The sequence below is a fragment of the Schistocerca piceifrons genome, chromosome 2 (assembly GCF_021461385.2).
Source record: "Schistocerca piceifrons isolate TAMUIC-IGC-003096 chromosome 2, iqSchPice1.1, whole genome shotgun sequence".
NCBI lineage: Eukaryota > Metazoa > Arthropoda > Insecta > Orthoptera > Acrididae > Schistocerca > Schistocerca piceifrons.
The window spans coordinates 473,594,943-473,619,828 of record NC_060139.1 but is presented as its reverse complement, the minus strand read 5'-3'; positions in this window follow the sequence as shown (position 1 = coordinate 473,619,828).

Sequence of the window (24,886 nt, the reverse complement as noted above, 5' to 3'; positions counted from 1 at the left end):
TTAATTTTAGCGTCATACCTGTAAACCTACGTGGTATCATCTGTTACGACACATTTTAGTAGTTGTGCATCATTTTAACCTCATCTAGCCACTGCCGAGCAATTGGTATTCATCGTTGTTTTCGTACGAATCAAACAATTTTGGAACAAATTTCACTGTCACACGTTTCATAGGGAAAACATCTGAAAACACTTCATGCCATAAGTCAGTTGACACACCAGCATCACGAGCGACTTCTGTGATTGGGATTCGGCTATCGATCATAACCATTTCTATCATATATTCCACGATTTCGGTGGTTGATGATGTGATGGAGCATCAAGGGATGCCGTCATTTTCAACCTCTTCACCGCCTTTTTCGAAACATGTATTCCGCTCATAAATCCTTGTTTTACAGGAATCAGATTCACCAAAAACAGTATTCAATATTTCAAAACGTCTTCTACACTTTATTTCGTCCTTATGGTAAAATTTAATACGAATTGTCCGATTCATTTGCATAAAAAGTAGGCAATTGTTGATACTTCCAAAACACATGTACCTTTTTTCTGTGAGCTGACAACACGGATAATATTCGCCATCGCTAACATTGTACACATATGTTTCAGGCATGTTTGCCAATGCAACAGCGTAAAGTCGCGCAAATTGGACTACCACAACAGTGAAGTTACAAATTTCTGGTCAGTTTTTGAACACACCTCCTGTAAATGTCATAACTATCGATTAATATTGAGTATAATATTAAGTATGTACGTTTAGTTCACCTATAATATTTTCATTGAATTACGGAGACTTTTTTTCTTAAATTTCGTTTCGTTTCAGCCGTTTGTTTTATTCTTTTGTCGTTTTTACGTCTCCGTGTCTCAATCGGCAAAAACCCTTTTTTTCTCAGGAACGGATTGACGTATCAGGTTGAAACTTATGTCAGATATTGATGTCTTTGTTTATTTGGTGTGTAAAAACTTGAAGCTTCTAAGGCAATGCAGTGAAAAGATACGGTCATTTATGTCACATATTTTAATGCTGGTACTCGCGAACTCATTTCACCAAAAACTATAGAGTACTTCCTGTTGACCTAGAATCATGGAATTTGGCAAAAAGCAAGGTTTCACAGTGCAGCCAATGGAAAAATTCTAAAATGTAAATTTGTAATTCCATCACGCAAAAAAAAAATTTTGTCATTTGTTATCAGACTGTCTGTGTGTCTGTCCCTTATTTATGCAGGAACGGGAAGACTTATCAAGCTGAAATTTAGTCACTTACTAAGATTTATGATCCCTTGACGGCATAACAAACGTTAGCTTCTGTCAAAGCAACCATTTGTGTCACATATTTTGATACAAACTCACTAATCAAAACCCATGGGGTACTTGCCGTTGATCTAAAATGATGAAATTTGGCAAGAAGCAATGTTTCACAGTTCAAGTACAGAAAAAAATCTGAAAATAGTTAATTTGTAATTACATCACACAAAGAAGATTTCTTTTGTCATTTGTTATCCGACATCAAACTGAAAGTAAAACAATTAGTAGTTCGGTCTGACTGAGTCGCAATGGTAAAAATCAAACATCAGGCGAGGGATGACCATTTTGCTCAATGTCGCAGTTCGGAATTTATCAGTCAATCGCTCCTGTATGTCTAATGATAGATAGATTCCAAAACGGTCATACGAGCAACAAACGCATTCCTCGCCGGATGTTTGACTTTTACCATTGCGATCCAGTCAGCTTGAATGGAGAACTACTGATCATTATAATAATGGTCGCCCGCCTCCTGCGTAACACTTTGTCACAAGTGTATGACTCAAACTGTCACGTTCTCTGAAACCTTAGAATCCCTGGGACTGACATCTTTCCAGCATCAGTGTCGATAACAGGCAAGCAAGGTCGCGATTCTCGATTCGTGGAATGCATGAACTGTCTGTATACATAATTAAGTGGGTTCTGAACTCCCACTCCGCGAGTCGTACTCGCACCTGGCCAATTTTTGTACAAGATTCACTTCCACATGTTATTATGGAGGTAGCAATTACGTTTTTAACATATAGTTTATTTCTTCTTGTATAACAGATTTGTGTTTTGTTTATATAGGATTTGAAGTTTATTTAATTTGATAGCGGTGATATTTTCAAATGCACAGAAATATAACAGACCAGCAGCTGAAATTAGAACATCTGTTCGGTCGGTCGGTCGTCTGTTACTTTGTTGGTACTTAATGGAAATTTCCTGGTTCAAATGACTCTGAGCACTATGGGACTTAACATCTGAGGTCATCAGTCCCCTAGAACTTAGAACTACTTAAACCTAACTAACCTAAAGGCTTCACAGACATCCATGCCCGAGGCAGGATTCGTGCCTGCGACCGTTCCAGACTGAAGCGCCTAGAACCGCTCGGCCACACTGGCCGGCTGGAGATTTCCTGTTAGAGGTCTTTGCTTTAGATTATAAATTTGAAATTTTTAAACAATACGAAAAGAATGTTTTTGTTCTCATATCCTGTTTCAAAGTTTGCAAGAAGTACGGAATAAAAAAAGAAAACGCCAGTTGCAGCACGTAGTCTTCTCCTCTCTAGCAGTTACACACATCACGTGGAGATTCAGTCTCCAGCATGGGAGTCGGTGTTTTGGGTGACGTTTATTTTGTGTATTCTGGATGGAATATGGAATTGACATATGCACATCAAACATACAAACCTGAATCAAGAGGGGTCACCACAGGGATTATTGCGATTTTCATGTCCTCCCTCGACGAACGGTGCCATGTTTACCCGATCGGTGTAGCCGCGAAGCTAATTACGTCATGCTGGAAAACGTGATTGTCTTGCGGGTACAATACTTCCGCGGTTGGCCTTTCATGATGGCAACGGGCTGCGCCGTGGAAGCATTATGTCAACGAAATATTTACACCTGGTTCCATGGTCAAGAATCGGTTTCGTAGTATCATTTGTCCACATTCCACAACAAACGGTGCAGACACGAGAAATTCCGAAGTAAACGTTCGTACACACTAACGATCAGATAGTGCACGTTGCACTCTAACCTACGCTTTTGGCATGAATATTCTTTCCTACCCAGGATTTAAAAGCCTGTCCACATGGGTCGAACATCAGTATGAATAAACAACCTCTGGCAGAGATGCAAGTGCCTGGAACGTAGCAGCGTTGGCACTTTTTCATAAAGTAGTACAGATTGTATAATGGCTGCATCAAACAACAGTTACCTGCAGGGTTTCAGTCTTGTCAATAGTCTCCGTTGCTTCTCAGAACTGATGGGCTGACAAGATGTGTGTGGTTCTAGTTGTGAACATTTCGGCCATCTCCACAATGAGACTCAACTGAAGAATCATAATCTCAGAACACGACTTTTCTCCGAAATTATGTACTTGTTTATGTTGAGAGAGAGGTGCGCTTTTGTACTAATTTCGTTACGCACTGCTGTACTACAGAACTAATTGATTCGAAAGAGTATGAAAGGATGTCTCCAGAATTAATAAACAAATTGTGAGCCATGTGTCTGTCGACTTTTTATGTAATCAGTATTGGGACTACATCAACTATGCTTGCTAACAGTTACTCTATTTTCATTATTTTTATATCTCCTCGGCAAACCATAGTTACTTTCTACACGAATTACAGTCATCGTATTAGTATCACTTAATAATACAGAAATCCATAGTTGTAACTCGCAGCTTAAAGTTAGTACACTTCCTACTTATTATGAAGTGTTGCATTTTAATCACATATTCGTATGAAGGATGTGCATATGTGCAGTCATTTGCTGAGTCATAAAATGCGATAAATTATACGTCAATTCTGCGTTGTTATATAGTTATATGCTGTTTTCAGTGTGCCCAACACACAAGAAAATTATAACTCTTCACGAATTATGCCGCCAGCGTTAATATTTAATCGTATTGTTACATATTTCGCTGAAATTATAGTAAGTTTTTACATATATTAACTTCATGTTACTTAACTCTCTATAGTGTCGCTTTTTTTTTGCTCCTCATATTTTCCCACACCCGCAGTAGCTCGCTCCCCTAGAAAAATGTCCGAATCTGATGTATCATAAAAGTTGAGAATAGGAAGAAATTCTCTTCCGAAATCACGTTCTAGTCCAATGAAACGTGGTTAGTTACATTTTGAGTTGGATTATGAAGGACGTACTTCTGCTTACTTCTCTAATGTTTGAAATTTCAGTTTCAAAAAAGTAAAACAGGTACAAAAACAATACCGCGTGTAATATTGTAGTAGCAATTGCTGTGTGTAGTTAGTGCCTAAGTGTGCTTCGAAGTTGGTTTTCTGACTTCTGCTGAAGTTTACCGACTGAGAACTACCAAGTTAATGAGCCGAGAAAAGGCTGCCAAATAGTAATGTACTTCGTAAGATTTTACGACTGCTTGTAGTCTTGACGCATCCCCTTGTATCAAAATTAGCGCCTTGAGTTCCGATATACGACACTTTCACTATTATGTCGATCTCGTAATAAGCAGATCATGTGCTCTATAAAGGCCTGTCTTCAACAACATGTACGCTGAGATTCGCACACAAAGAACAAAGCAGTGCATTTACTTAATAATCAGTGTTATTGATGTAGATGCAAAGAACTGTGAATTCTACAAATTAATTTTTCGACGATTTGGGCTCCGCCATGGTTGCCCCGAACATTCTATAGTACAAACTTCAAGTGCCTGAATCTCACGTGTTTCTAGAAAAGTACTGCGAGCAACAGATTCCTTATTAATCGACATTAAAGAATTCTTGCTACGTGTAGGCTCTGTCAAGTATGCGGCGCTGTATAAATAACTACAACATATGGGCAGCGTAGGTGAAACAACGGACGTATGTGAACTTTTCACTGACGATCTCATTGTTGGCAAGTAGGTCTGCCACCTTTTCTTGAGCAAATACAGTCTACTGGTCTTTAAAGTAAGGAAAAACCCACAGCGTATCAAAAAAAGTGTTATTTACGTGCTATATTATTTTGTTTAAAAATATATTTTTATTGCTTTTAGTAATATTTAACAAATAATTGTAACTGCTAAAAGACTTCATAGTACCTTTACAGTCTATATTTAAGTTAAGATGAAACTCTGTGAAGGCTGAAGTGGTGGAAATTGACAATTGAAGTGAAATTCATTTGTACAAATTTGTAAGATCATCTTCTGGCTTTTAAATGTTTGTTGTCATTTTTGTGCAGAGGATAATTTTGCAGATCTTCAGAAGTAAATACCTGATTTTCTTAACAATGCTATTCTCCCATAAAGATCATACATATTTAAATTTTTTGCAGGTTTAAAATTTAAACCATGATAAAAATGACCAAATTCAACATTTTGTATCACTAGAACCAAGCCATTTGTTTAGGTATTCTGAAGTTTTTTCAGCAAATATTAATAATAAAAAAAATTCTGAATTTCGTTTGTCAGTTCAGGTGATCCAAAATAGAGATCTTGCTTTCTTTCTGTTTGCCCATTTTAAAGATTATCTACGATATTACACACATACAAAATTGTTATGAAGTTCCCTTCCAGGCATTTTACACTTTTTCTAACAACGTTTGATCTATGGCTACAAAAACGTAAGTAAATTTCAATAAAGTCATTGTCAGTGTTAATCACAAAAACTTTTAGCAAAATGATTGCACATTTTTCTCATAATCTTACAAAACAATTTCTGATGACTTTCCAGTTTCATAATTATGTATCCAATGCAAGGTAAAAGAAAGCCATCTTATTCCCACACGGCATTTCACGTCATGAAATTCTCCATCCACTGATTCTATATTTTTTTTTCAATTCTTCTCTTTTTACAGCAGAGCATGAAAAATGAGCATAAATTTTCAAAATTACAGTCTCTGTATGTGATAAAAAAACGTCATGGTGCTCTCATGCATTTAAGCACTGAATGCACATGACGATTTCCCTTAATGAAATCTGATTCCAAGTCTCTCATATTAATAAATAAAGAACGGTAACACCAAAATTAGTATTTGTGTTGTCAGCAGCTACCCCAGATACATTATGAGAAGATAATTTGTATTTTTCCATTGACTTTAATTGCTAGGTAAACGCTGTTAGCAGATTCAATACTATTTCCACAAAAATCTATTAAGTAGTATCCATGTCTTTTTTATTTTTGATATAGATTTGCGATGTTTTGTTTCCAAGATGTGCTTAACCTGAAAATAACAACAATAAAACGTTCACCCCACCCACCACCAACTACCATGCTGAGGGAGGAAACTGCACTGTGCGTGTTCTATTCGCATTTGATCCACTTTACCTGTCTGGCCCATGCACTGAACCATAGCGTCAAAGAAATGTGCGGTAGGTACCCAGAAGTAAATCAAATCATTTCATACACCAAGAAAATGTTTCTCAAGGCCAAGCATTGTGTGTCGCTGTGAAGAGAACTGCTGCCGAATCTAGTATTGCCGCATGCGACTGTCCTAACGATGTGTGCTAATGGATTAAAGCTGTCGGTTTTTGCAATGAAAATTTTCAAGCCATGTAGTCAGTGACTGATTCATTTCCAAGAGATCCTTCAGTGTCTGCAAGAGAGATACAAATCACTTTCACTGAACCTAAAACAGAAAATGTTCAGGGTATACATTCACAGCAACTTCATCTTCCTTGCCCACAGCATTAAATAATTAAAATCTATCGGTGTGCGTTTGTATAAATCGTCAGAAAATATTAAGAATATCAAGTGCTAGCTGATCGACATAAGAGGTGATGTTGGGCAGAGGACAATAAATCTAGGCTACTTGACTTTTGCTACTATCTGAAATATCCTCATAGGAGGAGAATACGTTCCAGCGGACACCGCTCAAGGAATATTTCGTCTCCAGAAGTTTTCAGAGTGTGACATGGAGAGACCATTTATCCCTTTAAAAAAATCTTTCCGATCTGCGATATTCTATGACTGCAGAGAAAATTCGGAGATGCGCCAGGTAGTTCATCGCGCCTGAAAAAAGAAAGGATGGTGAGACAGCTTAGTAATTTCAGAATTTCACTGGAGATGGACATTTTAGAACACAGATATGACCGAAAAAAATTTTCTGGTATCAACGAACTACAGACAATCAAAATAAAAGATTGGATAATGTAAGATATACCTTGTTAATGTACTTTTAATGTTTCTGCTATGTTTAAGGGCATATTGAGATGAAGTGTTTGATGTAATACAGAGACTGATTTCACTTGAAATAGTTTTGTGTTCAATATTTAATAACTTTTTGTGATATTACATATATTACCCATTTTCATTACATTTATATGCACATATATTGTGCGTTGATATAACATAAATTCTGGGCTCTAGTTATATAACACCAATTACGTGTATAACAAATTCCATTACAAAAGTAACAATTATAAATTTTGGATTATCCCTTCCTCACAGATATCTCAGATAGTTTATAGTTTTTCTTTACATTAATACTGTTTCTAATCATTTGTAACAAAACACTTTGCATAATTTTACATCCCATAATCGTATTTAATACTGACTGCTTTACCTGTAACTGAATTACCCATACCCATACCAATATCCATCTGTGCATCAAGTGCAACAAATTACACCCAGTCATATGTCATTGATGATTAATGTGTAATGTATGTATATATATCTACTTGTGTGATATAATATCACGTTTTACATACTTCTCTTTCAGCAGTAATAAAGCTCAAGTATATTTTAAGAAGGCGGTGTCCCATATCTCATAAATGTTTAAAAGAGAGTAATGGGCCACCAACAACAGCAGCTGATAAAAATTTACCAATGACTTTCATTAGGTATCCTACACGACAGTGGACAGAACACGTGAATAGTATTACAAACTGAACTATCATTATATTGCCAAGAGGTGCCCATGTTTAGTAAAAACTCAGATACTTACATGGTGATGTAAAATCAATGTCCTCAAGTAATCTAAAATCCATGATTCTTCACGTGTGTTACAAGAACATTAGCATTGACAGTGATAAAACGCAAATGGATAACGACTTACGTTATTACATTTACATCTGTTTGGAATAAGCTACGTCTAGTTGAGTATGTACATTGTTTTGGTTTTACAACGATCTTTCAGCGGTACAATACACTTCACCAAATAATAAGTGAGGTACAAGAAAGTAAATTTGTACGTAAGGGATTTCGCTGGCTCCATGTAATATGAAACTACAATAATTTTTGTTTGTAACTCCTTAAGCGGAGTAATCAAGTAATGAAGTTATAGCATGTAGGATGACAATATCTAGGGACGCAGTTACATTCAAGTAGATTATTATAGGTGAAAGACAAGAACAGTGGAACTATATAAATATAAAGTAACGTGGAGACTTGCATATGCAATTATTTTGACAAACATTTTACAGATACTACGGTGTAAGACACGCTGTACCATGCAGCTACAATTACAGTATGTGTGGAAAATGTTTTCCGTGTGAGTGTTCCCACCGTAGCGTGTTCTGTCTCACACTTTCGAACTGGCCAGGCTGCATCCAAACAGGGTCAAAGCCAGCATCAATACGTTTCTCCAGTGTCTCTACATATGAATGCTCTCTGCATACATGATACTTTCGAGATGGCCCCACAACCAGAAATCGTACAGGCTGAGATCCGGTGAACGAGCAAGCCATGCAACCAGACCTCCTCGTACGATTCATCGAACAGGGGAGACACGGTTTAGACGCGTTCGGGCATTAACGACGAAGTGGGCTGCAGCACCAACACGTAGCAGTCACATAACCCTTCGAATCATCAATGGCACTCACCAGCAGGTGAGGCAACGTCACCCGCAAGAAACGTCAATAGTTCCGTCTGTTAGGCGACGTGAAGGAAAACTGGTCCCAAAATACGGTTGGTTGGTTGATTGGTTCTGAGCACTATGCGACTTAACTTCTGAGGTCATCAGTCGCCTAGAACTTAGAAATAATTAAACCTAACTAACCTAAGGACATCACACACATCCATGCCCGAGGCAGGATTCGAACCTGCGACCGTAGCGGTCACGCGGTTCCAGACTGAAGCGCCTTTAACCGCACGGCCACACCGGCCGGCCCCAAAATACGGTCACCAATTATCCCGGCCCACACATTCCGGCTGCACCGATGCTGATACTCGCTGTCACCATACCCTTGAAGTTGAAGATACTACGCCGCGTAAAGGTGGCCTCATCTACGAATAGGATGGATGATACAAATCCCAGAATCGTTGTGTCTGGTGAAGAAGCCAGTGACAAAACTGCTCCCGACGTGGAAAGTCTGTTCCTAGTAAGTCCTGCACACTCTGTAAGTGATAAGAGTAGTAACAATTGTCATGGAGAATATTCCACACGGTCGTCTGGCTTACCGTGTACTGGCGGGTCAACTGCCTGGTACTGACACGGCGGTCGCCTTCCACAGTGTTAATCGCTTTTTCTTCCAAGCCTGGTGTTCGAATATTTCGGCTACGTCCTTCGTGGTTTCCTGCTTCCTGAAACGACCCTGACTCAGACAAACGGTGAAACTTTGTTGCAAACGTTGAATGTTGTGGTTGTTGCCGGAAGGGACAGGTATCCTGATACAACCTTTCTGCCCGCCGCCCGTTGCCATTTGCCCTTTCGTAAGTAAACATAATGTTGGGGGCCGCGCGGGGTACCCTCGCATTGTGAGACGCTTGTTACGGTTCGCCCGGCTGCCTCCATCGGAGGTTCGAGTCCTCCCTCGATCACGGGTGTGTGTGTTGTCCACAGCGTAAGTTAGTTTAAGTTATATTAAGTAGTATGTAAGACTAGGGACCGATGACCTCAGCAGTTTGGTCCCATAGAACCTTACCACAAATTTATAATAATGTCAGCAAGCTTTTGATTCGAATACGGAACCATTGTGTACAACACTTCGTCACATCCACTACAAGGTGAGTCAGCAAGAGAAGTGACTCGGACGCAACATTAGCAATTACTATGGCAGGAGACGGCGCTAGGGCATGACGTATGAGGAACAGTACTACCCTCTAGGATGAAACCATACACACTAGAACTGTGGCTGCATGGTACAGCGCGTATTAGGTCGCAGTATCTGTAACAAAGCATGATTGAATAAATGGTCTATCTCGAAACCATGCATTTCTAGATCAATACCTAGAGTCTGTACATGGTGGAAAAAAATCACCCTGTGTATATATGGGGCGGTCAAAAAGTTTCCGTTTGAGGGACGTGTTGCAGCGTGTATGCAACCCAGTGCGATTCCGATGCACGTATACAAACACCGACATATAGGTAAGGGGTCAGTGTGCATTCGTGCCGGCCGTTGTGGCCGAGCGGTTCTAGGCGCTTCAGTCCGGAACCGCGCTACTGCTACGGTCGCAGGTTCGAATCCTGCCTCGGGCATGGATGTGTGTGATGCCCTTAGGTTAGTTAGGTTTAAGTAGCTCTAAGTCTAGGGGACTAATGACCTCAGATGTTAAGTCGCATAGTGCTCAGAGCCATTTGAACCATTTTTGGCATTCGTGTCTTGCCGACGTGCGTGCAGTAAATACGGAAACGTGAACTGTGGCGAGTTTTACCAAATGCGTCCAAAGAGAGCCAACATGCTGTTATTCTTTCCTTGGCTACCGGAAGACAAACACTGGTAGGCATACATCGAAGAATCAAAAATGTGTATGGGGCAGTATGTCTGTCGATAACCACCTTTGTGGAATGGTGCACCAAGTTCCGTGCTGGTCGAAAAAGCAAACCGGGTGGCAGTTAGCTTGAAACGCCTGATGTGTTTCATTGCTGAACACAAGACGTCCTTTGAGCGCGTTGTTGCAGGCAACGATGCAGGCGCCACTGGAAACCGGAGTCGAAAGGCCCGGCTATGCAGTGGCGTCATCCATTGTCCTCTAGTCTCAAGTAGTTCATGACCCGAGTCCATTGCTCATTGGTTTAAAGGAACCTGGTGCCTCCATCATTGGGAAACGGTAACTGCGCAACGCTGGAGAAACTGCAGCAAGGGGATGCTGCCGCTTCATGATAACGCACGTTCCCATATCACAAATGTCGGAACGCAGAAGCTACGCCAACTCAAGCGAGACACACCCGCCCCATAGTCCTGATCTCTCCCCGTGCGATTATCACGCCTCGGTCCCTTAAGAAAAGGCCATAAAGGGTCGACGAGTACCGTCGGGTGAGGGTGTGCAGCAGGCAGTTAGGGACTGCTTCAGGTAGCTGGACATGGTGTTTTACCAAACGGCTGTCTTCAGCCTGGTGCGTCGTTGGAATAATTACCTCAATGCTCACGGCGATTTTGTCTGATTGGCATGCCGATTGTGGACTGCACGGTCGTCGAACTGAAACTTTTTAATCGCTCCTTATATTAGATGGAAGTGAGACTAGACAGTGAAATAAGAATGCGAACTTAATAGCATTATTACTGATTTCTGCATTGGAACTATACGGTTTTGTGCATGTCTTTGAAATATTAGATAAAATTTATATTTTTAGATCAGCTTTTTTTTCGTTTAAAATGACTATACTTTGTGTAAATGCGTTAGATTTCCAAGTCTTATAACACATCCATCAGACAGCATTTGTAAATACTACCTACTAACATCATGATTAAAAATTTGTAGTACACACCACTTTGTTCGCAGCTCGTGGTCTAATGGCTAGCGTTGCTGCCTCTGGATCGGGGTCCTGGGTTCGATTCCCGGCCGGTTTGGGGACTTTCTCTGCTCGGGGACTGGGTGTTTGTGTTGTCCTCATCATTTCATCATCATCCGTGACAGTGGCTAGATTCGACTGTGAAAAAATCTGGACTGTGCAATAATTGGGACTTTGTACGGATGCTGATGACCGCGCGGTTGAGCGCCCTACAAACCAAACATCTGCACACCATCGGTACGATAAGCTTGTCTAGCCGGTCAGGAAAAGTTAAGATGAATTGTAATGATTGTGATAAAACTGATATAGTGCAAACAGGACAGAAAAGACGTGTAAGAATACGTTTGCAAAAATGCTAACAACCAGTCCTCATTCTGTTTACACCTTAAAAACGAGAACCAATCTGTTTCAAGTTTTCAAGACAAGCTGAAAGTGTTCCATAGAGTTGACAAAGGCGTAATCTTCAACATACTTCCATAACACCACATCTCAAACGCTTAGGATGTCTTCTTTTTCGGTTTGTCCGACAGTCCATTGTTCGTTTCCACACAATACTGTGCACCAAACATACGTTCTCTGAAATTTCTTTCTTCAATTAGGGGCCTATATTTGATAAAAGTAGATTTATTTGGCCAGGAAATTCCTCTTCTCCTGTGTCTGATTTTTGTATGCTCCTTGCTTCGCCATGTGTTATTTTTCTTCCAAAGCAGCGGAATTCCTCAAATTTATCTACTTGTTGATCAATGGGTTTGCTGCTAAGATTTTGCTAAACTCATTTCTCTTACTCCTCATCACTTTAGACTTTTTTCTGCTTATCTTCAGTCCATATTCTGTAAATGTTACACTATTTATCCCATTCAACAGGTCCTGTACTTCATCTTCTCATTCATCAGTGATTCTTGTGATTGACATCCTTTTACACTGATTTTTATCCCAGCCCTGAAATTTTATTTTATTTCTATCAGTGCTTGTGTGACCTACAGACAAAACAATACTGGCGAAAGAGTGCATTCTTGTCTTACAACCTCGTCGTAAACTTAACTAAACTCCTCCCGAACAGGCCTTGAAGGCCCAACGGTACCATCCGGCCGCCGTGTCATCCTCAGCCCACAGGCGTCACTGAATCCGGATATGGAGGGGCATGTGGTCACCACACCGCTCTCCCGGTCGTATGTCAGTTTCCAAGACCGGAGCCGCTACTTCTCAATCAAGTAGCTCCTCAGTTTGCCTCAAAATGGCTGTGTGCACACGGCAGACCAGATGGTTACCCACGCAAATGCTAGCCAAGCCCGACAGCGCTTAACTTCGGTGATCTGACGGGAACAGGTGTTACCACTGCGGCAAGGCCGTTGGCTTACACCCTCATCATGTAGGGCAAAAATGTGAACATTTACAAAGAAAATGAAAAAAGGCACTGAACAGTGGAAATCATGTATTAGATAAGGTGTTGCAGAACGTTAGTAATGGACAAAAAATGATGGAAACAGATCCAAACTCGGTAGAAAGAGTAGGAAGGAAACACCTAGAATGGTACCGCCACATGACATATATGGATGGTAACAGTATACTTTAGGGAGTGTAGCCCTAGAGATCTACAGGAAGGCGGAAAAGGGATGGTTACAGGAATGTCTGGAATGCAGAAACTGCAGAAATTATCCAGGAAAGAAAGCGCGTTATGGACATTGGACTGCTACAGACGACCCACGTAGCTGTAAAACATCCGCTGTAATGTACTGTATATAATTTATACATACGAGAACTTACTGAAACGTAATGCTTCCTAATTTTTTGTGCGAAAACCCTTAAAGCTTTGTAAGTAAAACAAATGCTATTGACATTTTACATTTTTGTTTTCGATTCCTACATATTCGCAGCCTTCTGCCGACAGATGCCTCCGAATTGTAGCGTGTAACATGACGGTGTATAACGCAACTACAGTCATGGAAATAAGTATTCATACAGTAGGTGATGACAAACTACGATGGTGTGTTGGGATAGTAAATCACCCACAGCGCCGATACGAATAAGTACGATGATGAAGCGTCAGATAACCATGTTCTTGGTAATGAAACTTCCCGTTTGCCATGAATCTAGTCTGGAAAAAAAATGTTTCACTCCGCACGGTCTATGACAGGGCGAAGTGTATTCATACAGCGGACTACTTTCAACCGAACAAACAGCTGACGCAGCCCCGGAGTGCATGCCACACTTGTGTAGTCGTGTGGCGGCCGTGAAGCAACAGTACGTCGGACGTGGGTACCGTGGAACAGCAGAATGGGCCGCAAGGGGAACGAAATGAGCATTGAGGAACGAAACATCGTTGTCGCCCAATATCTTCAACACAAGTTGTATGCCGAAATTGCGAATATAATAGGACGAAACCGAGCGACTGTGCAATCTATCATTAAGCGATATAAGGACAGATACGTAGTAATAAACAGTGAACGACATGGTCGTCCACAGAAGCTTACAACAAGAGAGACCAGAATGCTACTAAGAATCATCAAGAAAAACCCGAAAACGACAGCGTCGGCACTATCCGGATATGTACATGACCACTTCCGAAAGGACATCACTCCAAGGACAGTTCGCACCATTCTCAATCTTTCGAGCTACGGAGCCAGGGTCCCGAAACGAAAGCCCTACATCAGCAAAAAGAACAGGACTTGGAGGATGGAATTCGCGAAACAACATGTATCCAAGACAGCAGACTTCCGGGATACTGTATTGTTTAGGGATGAAAGCAAATTTAATATCGTGGACAATGATGGTAAGATCTTGGTCTGGAGAAGACCGAATACAGACCTCCTCGACCGAAACAACTTTCAACCCACGGTGAAGCACCGAGGTGGTGGAGTGATGGTATGGGGATGTATGTCAGCCTCCGGTGTCGGAAAGTTAGTATTTGTGGAAGGTACCATGGACAGATTTGTGTATATGAACATTCTCAAACAGAACTTACAGCAGAGTGTTGACGCCTTGGGTCTTTCTAGAAATTATTTCCAGCAGGACAATGATCCCAAACATACGGCTCAAATTGTCCGGCTGTGGTTGCTCTACAACACTCCACACACTCTTAAAACACCAGCTCAGAGTCCTGACCTGAATCCCATCGAACACTTGTGGAGTGAGCTGGAAGCACGAGTGAAAAAACACGGCATCCGTCGTCAGGCCTCTGTGAAAGAGGCTCTCCTTCGAAAATGGGAAGGTATCACATCGGAAACTACAAGAAAATTGGTCCATTCCATGCCAAGGGGTTGCGAGAAGTAATACATCGGAATAGTATGCATACGAAGTACTAAACATGTTCTGGCTTTGTTAGAAGTGTCATTTTTTGTTGGTGTATGAATACTTAATTCCCAGCGCGGTAGAGAACTTGGCAGATGTTTGTGTATTTTGCTTTGTAAAGGCTTGTTCATTCTCGCTCTATATACCAGCATAGCTGCACTGGCGACTGGCCATTGTGTATAGTGCATATCCAATTAGTGTTTCTGGTTTCGTATTGTCAATAAAGGCAGTTTACTTTTCACGCTCTAGTGTATGAATACTTATTTCCATTACTGTATTTCTGTGCGTGAGAGATACTGTGCTGTAATCGAGTTTCGAATTCGAAGAGTAAGTCTACACATGGAGCATCCTCACCTCCTGCATGACAATGCCAGACAACATACGAGCGCTGCGACAATCTGATGCTTTGGGTTCACTCTCATACTTCATCCTTCACGCGATCCCTACCTCGTACCATCCGATTTTCGTTTGTTTCGAAAACTTAAAGAACACCTTCGAGAATTTCACTTCGCTAGCGATGAAGCCGTGCAAGCAGAGATCAGGTTGTGGCTCCGTCAACAAAGTCAACCATTGTACAGTAACGCTATCAACAAACTTGTCTCTCGTTGGGAGGAATGTGTTCGTCACCAGAGTGACTATGTTGGAAAATAAATGTGTAGAGATGATGAATAAAGACGTTCACTCATGCTCATAAATTAAGGATAATGCTGATACTTGGTGAAACAACGCTCTGGTGGTTGGTTGGCAGGTTTAAATCACCTCGGGGTACGACCATGCGGTGCATTTGACCTAAGGTCGTCGCACGGTGGCGCTGGCAGCAGTTCACATACGCAGATGTGTGTTGGTGCATGTCAGAGTAGGTGCAGCGAGTAAGTGTGCAGACGTTCTCAGATGTGCTAATGGTGACTGTGTGGTGAAAATGGCTCAAAGAACACATATTGATGACGTTATGAGGGATAGAATACGAGGGCGACTGGAGGCTGGTCAAACACAGCAGGTCGTAGCACGGGCCCTCCGTGTGCCACAAAGTGTCATCTCAAGATTATTGCAACGATTCCAGCAGACAGGAAACGTGTCCAGGCGCCACAGTACGGGATGTCCACAGTGTACAATACCACAAGAAGACCGGTATCTCACCATCAGTGGCCGCAGACGGCCTCGGAGTACTGCAGATAGCCTTGTCAGGACCCTACCGCAGCCACAGGAACAGTTGTCTGCAGACACACAGTCTACAGACGACTTAACAGACATGGATTACTCACCCGGAGACCTGCAAGCTGCCTTCCACTGGCTCCTGGTCGCAGGAGAGCCCGTAAATCCTGGTGTGAAGAACACAGTACATGGTCATTGGAATAGTGGTCCCAGGTTATGTCCACGGACGAATCCAGGTATAGTCTGAACAGTGATTCTCGCCAGGTTTTCATCTCGCGTGAACCAGGAACCAGATACCAACCCCCTAGAGTCCTTGAGAGGGACCAGTATGGAGGTTGTGGTTTGATGGTGTGGGGTGGTATTATCATTGGTGCACGTACACCCCTGCATGTCTTTGACAGAGGGACGTCATTTTGCACCAGTAGGTCCATCTTTTCAGGGGTGCAGTGGGTCCCACCTTCCTGACAAATGATAACGCACGGCCCCACCGAGCTGTCATGGTTGAGGAGTACCTTGAAACAGAAGGTATCAGGCGAATGGTGTGGCCTGCCTGTTCTCCAGACGTAAACCCCATCTAGCACGCCCGGGATGCTCTCGGTCGACGTATCGCTGCACGTCTTCAAACCCCTACGACACTTCAGGAGCTCCGACAGGCACTGGTGCAGCAATGGGAGGCTAAACTTCAGCAGCTGCTCGACCACCTGATCCAGACTATGCCAACCCGTTGTGCGGCCTGTGTACGTGTCCATGGTGATCATATCCCATATTGATGTCGGGGCTCATGCGCAGGAAACTGTGGGCGTTTTGTAGCACATGTGTTTCGGGACGTTTTTTTCAACTTATCACCAATACCGTGGACTTACAGATCTGTGTCGTGTGTGTTCACTATGTGCCCATGCTATTCTACATCTACATCTACATCCGTACTCCGCAAGCCACCTGACGGTGTGTGGCGGAGGGTACCTTGAGTACCTCTATCGGTTCTCCCTTCTATTCCAGTCTCGTATTGTTCGTGGAAAGAAGATTGTCGGTATGCCTCTGTGGGCTCTAATCTCTCTGATTTTATCCTCATGGTCTCTTCGCGAGATATACGTAGGAGGGAGCAATATACTGCTTGACTCTTCGGTGAAGGTATGTTCTCGAAACTTTGACAAAAGCCCGTACCGAGCTACTGAGCGTCTCTCCTGCAGAGTCTTCCACTGGAGTTTATCTATCATCTCCGTAACGCTTTCGCGATTACTAAATGATCCTGTAACGAAGCGCGCTGCTCTCCGTTGGATCTTCTCTATATCTTCTATCAACCCTATCTGGTACGGATCCCACACTGCTGAGCAGTATTCAAGCAGTGGGCGAACAAGCGTACTGTAACCTACTTCCTTTGTTTTCGGATTGCATTTCCTTAGGATTCTTCCAATGAATCTCAGTCTGGCATCTGCTTTACCGACGATCAACATTATATGATCATTCCATTTTAAATCACTCCTAATGCGTACTCCCAGATAATTTATGGTATTAACTGCTTCCAGTTGCTGACCTGCTATTTTGTAGCTAAATGATAAAGGATCTATCTTTCTGTGTATTCGCAGCACATTACACTTGTCTACACTGAGATTCAATTGCCATTCGCTGCACCATGCGTCAACTCGCTGCAGATCCTCCTGCATTTCAGTACAATTTTCCATTGTTACAACCTCTCGATACACCACAGCATCATCTGCAAAAAGCCTCAGTGAACTTCCGATGTCATCCACAAGGTCATTTATGTATATTGTGAATAGCTACGGTCCTATGACACTCCCCTGCGGCACACCTGAAATCACTCTTACTTCGGAAAACTTCTCTCCATTGAGAATGATATGCTGCGTCCTGTTATCTAGGAACTCCTCAATCCAATCACGCAATTGGTCTGATAGTCCATATGCTCTTACTTTGTTCATTAAACGACTGTGGGGAACTGTATCGAACGCCTTGCGGAAGTCAAGAAACACGGCATCTACCTGTGAACCCGTGTCTATGGCCCTCTGAGTCTCGTGGACGAATAGCGCGAGCTGGGTTTCACATGACCGTCTTTTTCGAAACCCATGCTGATTCCTACAGAGTAGATTTCTAGTCTCCAGAAAAGTCATTATACTCGAACACAATACGTGTTCCAAAATTCTACAACTGATCGACGTTAGAGATATAGGTCTATAGTTCTGCACATCTGCTCGACGTCCCTTCTTGAAAACGGGGATGACCTGTGCCCTTTTCCAATCCTTTGGAACGCTACGCTGTTCTAGAGACCTACGGTACACCGCTGCAAGAAGGGGGGCAAGTTCCTTCGCGTATTCTGTGTAAAATTGAACTGGTATCCCATCAGGTCCAAAGGCCTTTCCTCTTGAGCGATTTTAATTGTTTCTCTATCCCTCTGTCGTCTATTTCGATATCTACCATTTTGTCATCTGTGCGACAATCTAGAGAAGGAACTACAGTGCAATCTTCCTCTGTGAAACAACTTTGGAAAAAGACATTTAGTATTTCGGCCTTTAGTCTGTCATCCTCTGTTTCAGTACCGTTTTGGTCACAGAGTGTCTGGACATTTTGTTTTGATCCACCTACCGCTTTGACATAAGACCAAAATATCTTAGGATTTTCTGCCAAGTCAGTACATAGAACTTTACTTTCGAATTCATTGAACGCCTCTCGCATAGCCCTCCTCACACTACATTTCGCTTCGCGTAATTTTTGTTTGTCTGCAAGGCTTTGGCTATGTTTATGTTTGCTGTGAAGTTCCCTTTGCTTCCGCAGCAGTTTCCTAACTCGGTTGTTGTACCACGGTAGCTCTTTTCCATCTCTTACGATCTTGCTTGGCACATACTCATCTAACGCATTATGTACGACGGTTTTGAACTTTGTCCACTGATCCTCAACACTATCTGTACCTGAGACAAAACTTTTGTGTTGAGCCAACAGGTACTCTGAAATCTGCATTTTGCCACTTTTTCTAAACATAAAAATCTTCCTACCCTTTTTAATATTCCTATTTACGGCTGAAATCATCGATGCCGTAACCGCTTTATGATCGCTGATTCCCTGTTCTGCGTTAACTTTTTCAAATATTTCGGGTCTGTTTGTCACCAGAAGGTCTAATATGTTATCGCCACGAGTCGGTTCTCTGTTTAACTGCTCAAGGTAGTTTTCAGATAAAGCACTTAAAAAAATTTCACTGGATTCTTTGTCCCTGCCACCCGTTATGAACGTCTGAGTCTCCCAGTCTATATCCGGCAAATTAAAATCTCCACCCAGAACTATAACATGGTGGGGAAATCTACTCGAAATATTTTCCAAATTATCCTTCAGGTGCTCAGCCACAACAGCTGCTGAGCCAGGGGGCCTACAGAGACATCCAATTACCATGTCTGAGCCTGCTTTAACTGTGACCTTCACCCAAATCATTTCACATTTCGGATCTCCGTCAATTTCCTTCGATACTATTGCACTTCTTATCGCTATAAACACGCCTCCCCCTTCACTGTCCAGCCTGTCTCTGCGGTATACATTCCAATCTGAGTTTAGGATTTCATTACTGTTTACGTCTGGTTTCAGCCAACTTTCTGTCCCTAGTACTATATGGGCGTTGTGACCGTTTATTAATGAGAGCAGTTCTGGGACCTTTCTGTAGACGCTCCTGCAGTTTACTATTAGCACATTAATATTGTTATTCCCTGTTGCATTTTGCCTACTCCTCCCTTGCTGCGTCTCAGGAGGCGTCTTGTCGGGCCTAGGGAGGGGATTCTCGAATCTAAAAAACCCCCATGTGCACTCCACACGTACTCCGCTACCCTTGTAGCCGCTTCCGGCGTGTAGTGCACGCCTGACCTATTCAGGGGGACCCTACATTTCTCCACCCGATAGCGGAGGTCGAGAAATTTGCACCCCAGATCTCCGCAGAATCGTCTGAGCCTCTGGTTTAAGCCTTCCACTCGGCTCCAAACCAGAGGACCGCGATCGGTTCTGGGAACGATACTACAAATAGTTAGCTCTGATTTCACCCCGCGAGCGAGGCTTTCCGCCTTCACCAATTCCGCCAACCGCCTGTACGAACTGAGGATGACCTCTGAACCCAGACGGCAGAAGTCATTGGTGCCGACATGAGCAACAATTTGCAGTCGGGTGCACCCAGTGCTCTCTATCGCCGCCGGTAGGGCCTCCTCCACATCTCGGATGAGACCCCCCGGCAAGCAGACAGTGAAAACTGGCCTTCTTCCCCGACCTTCCCGCTATTTCCCTAAGGGGCTCCATCACCCGCCTAACGTTGGAGCTCCCAATAACTAATAAACCCCTCCCCCCGTGTGCCTGCTCGGACCTTGCTGAAGGAGCAGCCACATGTCCACTCACAGGCAGAGCGGGCGATGCCACACGGCCAGCCTCCACATTGACCCTCCGCCTCGTGCGCCGCGAACGCCGCTGAACCCGCCACTCTCCTTGGGGAGAGGGTGGCCCAACCGCGCCCAGTACACGCTAAGATGTCTCGACAGCAGGGACAGTGGGTGAAGCATGTAACACCTGGGGTGTACCTTGCGACGCACCAGACTCCCCACTGCCGCTACACTCCGAGGCAGCAGCCTGAAGACGACTGAGTGCGGCCATCAACACGCTCAGCTGTTCGCCAACAGTGGCCAGCTCCTCCTGCGTCCGTACACAGCAGTCACACATCCTATCCATCCTAAGGAATCAATTTACTGAAGAGAGTTAATCAATCTTCATCTAGACTGCTAATTCACTAAAGGCGGCTGTTTATTCGCTAAACTGTGGTTGCTAGGCACTTCTTGTAGAAAACAATGAAAATAGCACTACCTGTCTCTGAACTGTATTGCAAACAAACACTAGCACTACTGACACTATGGTCGACTAAAGGGACTCTCTCTGACTGTATTCAAAACAAACACGAAATCTATGGAACACTATCAACAGCACCCGACAATTAAAGCTTCGTATAAGCAAATACACACGGAAGAAGAAGTGACAAGTAAGAAAAATACAGTTAATACTTAAGGTAGCTCGCTGCACAGCAGACTTGAAGCAGACGGCAGTTACGACGACACTGACACTACTGGCACTATGGCTGACTAAAGGGACTCTCTCTGACTGTATTCAAAACAAACACGAAATCTATGGAACACTATCAACAGCACCCGACAATTAAAGCTTCCTATAAGTAAATACACACGGAAGAAGAAGTGACAAGTAAGAAAAATACAGTTAATGCTTAAATTAAGGTACCTCGCTGCACAGCAGACGTGAAGCAGACGGCAGTTACGACGACAGTTTTGTGTAGTGCCACGTTGTGTGGCCCCACATTCTACAGTTATCCTTAATTTATGAACATGAGTGTAAAATGTTGATAACGTTCGTTTTATTTTAAAAAATTTAAGAATTTTCACAAAAAAAATTCAGAGGCGTTGATGAAGCACGCCCTCGTGAAACAAATTTTCCAGTGAGCGGCGGAACGGGCAGGTGCGCTCGGATGAGGAAGCTGGCTCGTGTGAGGGCCGCCGCGACCAATCAGCTGGCGGCGACACTCGCCCGCCCGCTCTCTGCTGCTCTCCGGCCACACAATTGGTCGCCTCTGACTCAGCAAGCCACGGCCCCGAGGAAGCCGCGTAACACCGCCCAGGATCTTTTTTTCTGTCAAATGGACTTTTATTGGACCATTTTAACTCTCTGAACTCGCTCGTAAATACTGCTACCGAGCTTTTGTGCCTGTTTGTGCAACCCGACCCAGGTGTTGCGGTATCAAGGTAACTATGCGGGTTTTTCCCATCAGCATAAACCGTGACATCGGTCGGTTGAGGTCCTGATTCCGGCATTTTCGAAAGATGCAAAAGTGCTCTGTACAGTGCTCTTTGCAATATGTTCACATATTCTCGGAATTTTGTCACTGAACATCGACTTTCCGCAACTTCCCATTAATTAATTAATTTCTGCATTTATTTCACCCATAAAACGTCACTGGCTGAGAGGGAATGTGATGAAGATGGCTGGTCAGAGGAGAGAGCCAGAAATATGTCGGTAAGATTAGTAGTTAATAAGAAGCAGAAGTAGACGCGGGTGGACTGAAAAATATAAACTAATTTCTAAAGAAGATTTGCGATGGAACAATGTGCTTCAAAGACTGATGTACGCAACTTCGTACTTGGCGGAAAATAATATGGCATTCAGAGGGTTATTAGATAAATTATTTACTCCAAATAATGGTTCAAATGGCTCTCAGCACTATGGGACTTAACATCTGAGGTCATCAGTCCCCTAGAACTTAGAACTAATTAAACCTAACTAACCTAATGACATCACACACGTCCATGCCCGAGGCAGGATTCGATCCTACGTCCGGTGCGGTCGCGCGGCTCCAGACTGAAGCGCCTAGAACCGCTCGGCCACACTGGCCGGCTCCAAATAATGGAAATATTGTACAATTGTTGATCCCATCATGGAAGAGCATGTCAGATTGACAGTGAATGGAGATTTGGCTGACCATTATTGAGGCAAAAATGTGCAAAATGACTTAATAGAACTCATGGCATCAAAAGCCATGTCTACAATAGTATCCCGCATAAAGAGTTCAAAGTATTATGCAATCACAGCTGATTGTACTCCCGATATAAGCCATAAAGAGCAACTTCCAAAACCTTTAAGATGCACCGACATAGCAGAAGATGGCGTAAATGTAAAAGAATATTTTATTTCATTTTTGGAAATAGAAGATATAGCGCGCGAAGGTCTCTATGAAAGTATTTCAAAATCATTGGATGGTCTAGACCTTAACATTGTAAGTAGGCTGTTTATGTTTTCTCTATGTAAGTAGGCTGTTTATGTTTTCTCTATGTAAGTAGGCTGTTTAGGTTTTTTTATTGGTAATGCCACCTCTGTATGAAAATCACTGGCTGTGCTGTGTGCAGTCTGTGGCTGCTTTGCATTGTTGTAATACTCGCCATTGTAGTGTTAGGCAGCTGGCTGTGAACAGCGCGTAGCGTTGCGCAGTTGGAGGTGAGACGCCAGCAGTGGTGGATGTGGGGAGAGAGATGGCGGAGTTTTGAAATTTGTCATGAACTGCTATATTTATATATGATGATATCAAGGTAAATACATTGTTTGTTCCCTATTAATATCTTTCATTTGCTAACTATCCCTATCAGTAGTTAGTGCCTTCCATAGTTTGAATCTTTTATTTAGCTGGCAGTAGTGGCGCTCGCTGTATTGCAGTAGCTTGAGCAGCGAAGATTTTTGTGAGGTAAGTGATTTGTGAAAGGTATAGTTTAATGTTAGTCAGGGCCATTCTTTTGTAGGGAATTTTGAAAGTCAGATTGCGTTGCGCTAACAAAATATTGTGTGTCAGTTTAAGCACAGTCATGTATAATTGTTGAAAGGGGGCGTTTCATATGTCGACCCTTAGCCGAGGATACCTCACTGGAATCTTCTGATTTTTTTTCTTGTAGTTTGTGTATTTAGTGTAGCTTTTGTTTATTGCTAGCGCGTAATTGTAGAGAGAATCCCCTTTGTAGTTGTAGCCTTTCATTGTTGTACAGTAAAACTGTTGTGGCATGCATATAGATTTGCACCAAGTATTTCGCAGCTACGCTTGCAATTAACTAGATATTATTTTCAGTGCTATGTTAATGTGTTCTCCTATTTTTGCACTTCAAATTGTGCTTTTCTGTGTTATCGTGTGAAATATTGTGACAATTATGGCGTGTGAAAAACGTAACACTAGGCTCCAAAGTAAATTGAGAAATGATAGTGACGACGAGCGTAGCTTGCCAGCACCACTGGGTAATGAATTAACTAATGTTCAAAGTAGTAATTTGGTTCCAGAATGAGATTTTCACTCTGCAGCGGAGTGTGCGCTGATGTGAAACTTCCTAGCAGATTAAAACTGTGTGCCCGACCGAGACTCGAACTCGGGACCTTTGCCTTTCGCGGGCAAGTGCTCTACCAACTGAGCTACCGAAGCACGACTCACGCCCGGTACTCACAGCTTTACTTCTGCCAGTACCTCGTCTCCTACCTTCCAAACTTTACAGAAGCTCTCCTGCGAACCCTGCAGAACTAGCACTCCTGAAAGAAAGGATACTGCGGAGACATGGCTTAGCCACAGCCTGGGGGATGTTTCCAGAATGAGATTTTCACTCTGCAGCGGAGTGTGCGCTGATGTGAAACTTCCTAGCAGATTAAAACTGTGTGCCCGACCGAGACTCGAACTCGGGACCTTTGCCTTTCGCGGGCAAGTGCTCTACCAACTGAGCTACCGAAGCACGACTCACGCCCGGCACTCACAGCTTTACTTCTGCCAGTACCTCGTCTCCTACCTTCCAAACTTTACAGAAGCTCTCCTGCGAACCTTGCAGAACAATTAGTAATTTGGTAATTGCGCATAGGGAAATGGAGCGGGCGGCAAACAATGGTGTAGACAGTGAAACAGGTAGTGAACAGGGAAGCGTTATCGATCGATTGGTCGGCAACAGCTCGCCTCAGGAATCGGGAATGACAGAACACAATATTGCAAATACTGCAGACTCAGGTTTTGGGTTCTCACCGTTTTCTCAAATGAGTCAAGACACATTTTCCGCTTGTCAAAATGTGAATGTTGCCGGTGCTAGTTCACTGCCGAAAAGCACTGAGGAACATGTTTCAGACACCAGTGCATTGTTATTACAATTAATGCAACAAATGGGACAAAAGCTTGAAAAGTTAGACACAATGGAACAAAATCAGAGACAAACACAGCAAAAGTTAGACACAGTGGAACAAAATCTTCAAAAGTTAGACACAATGGAACAACAC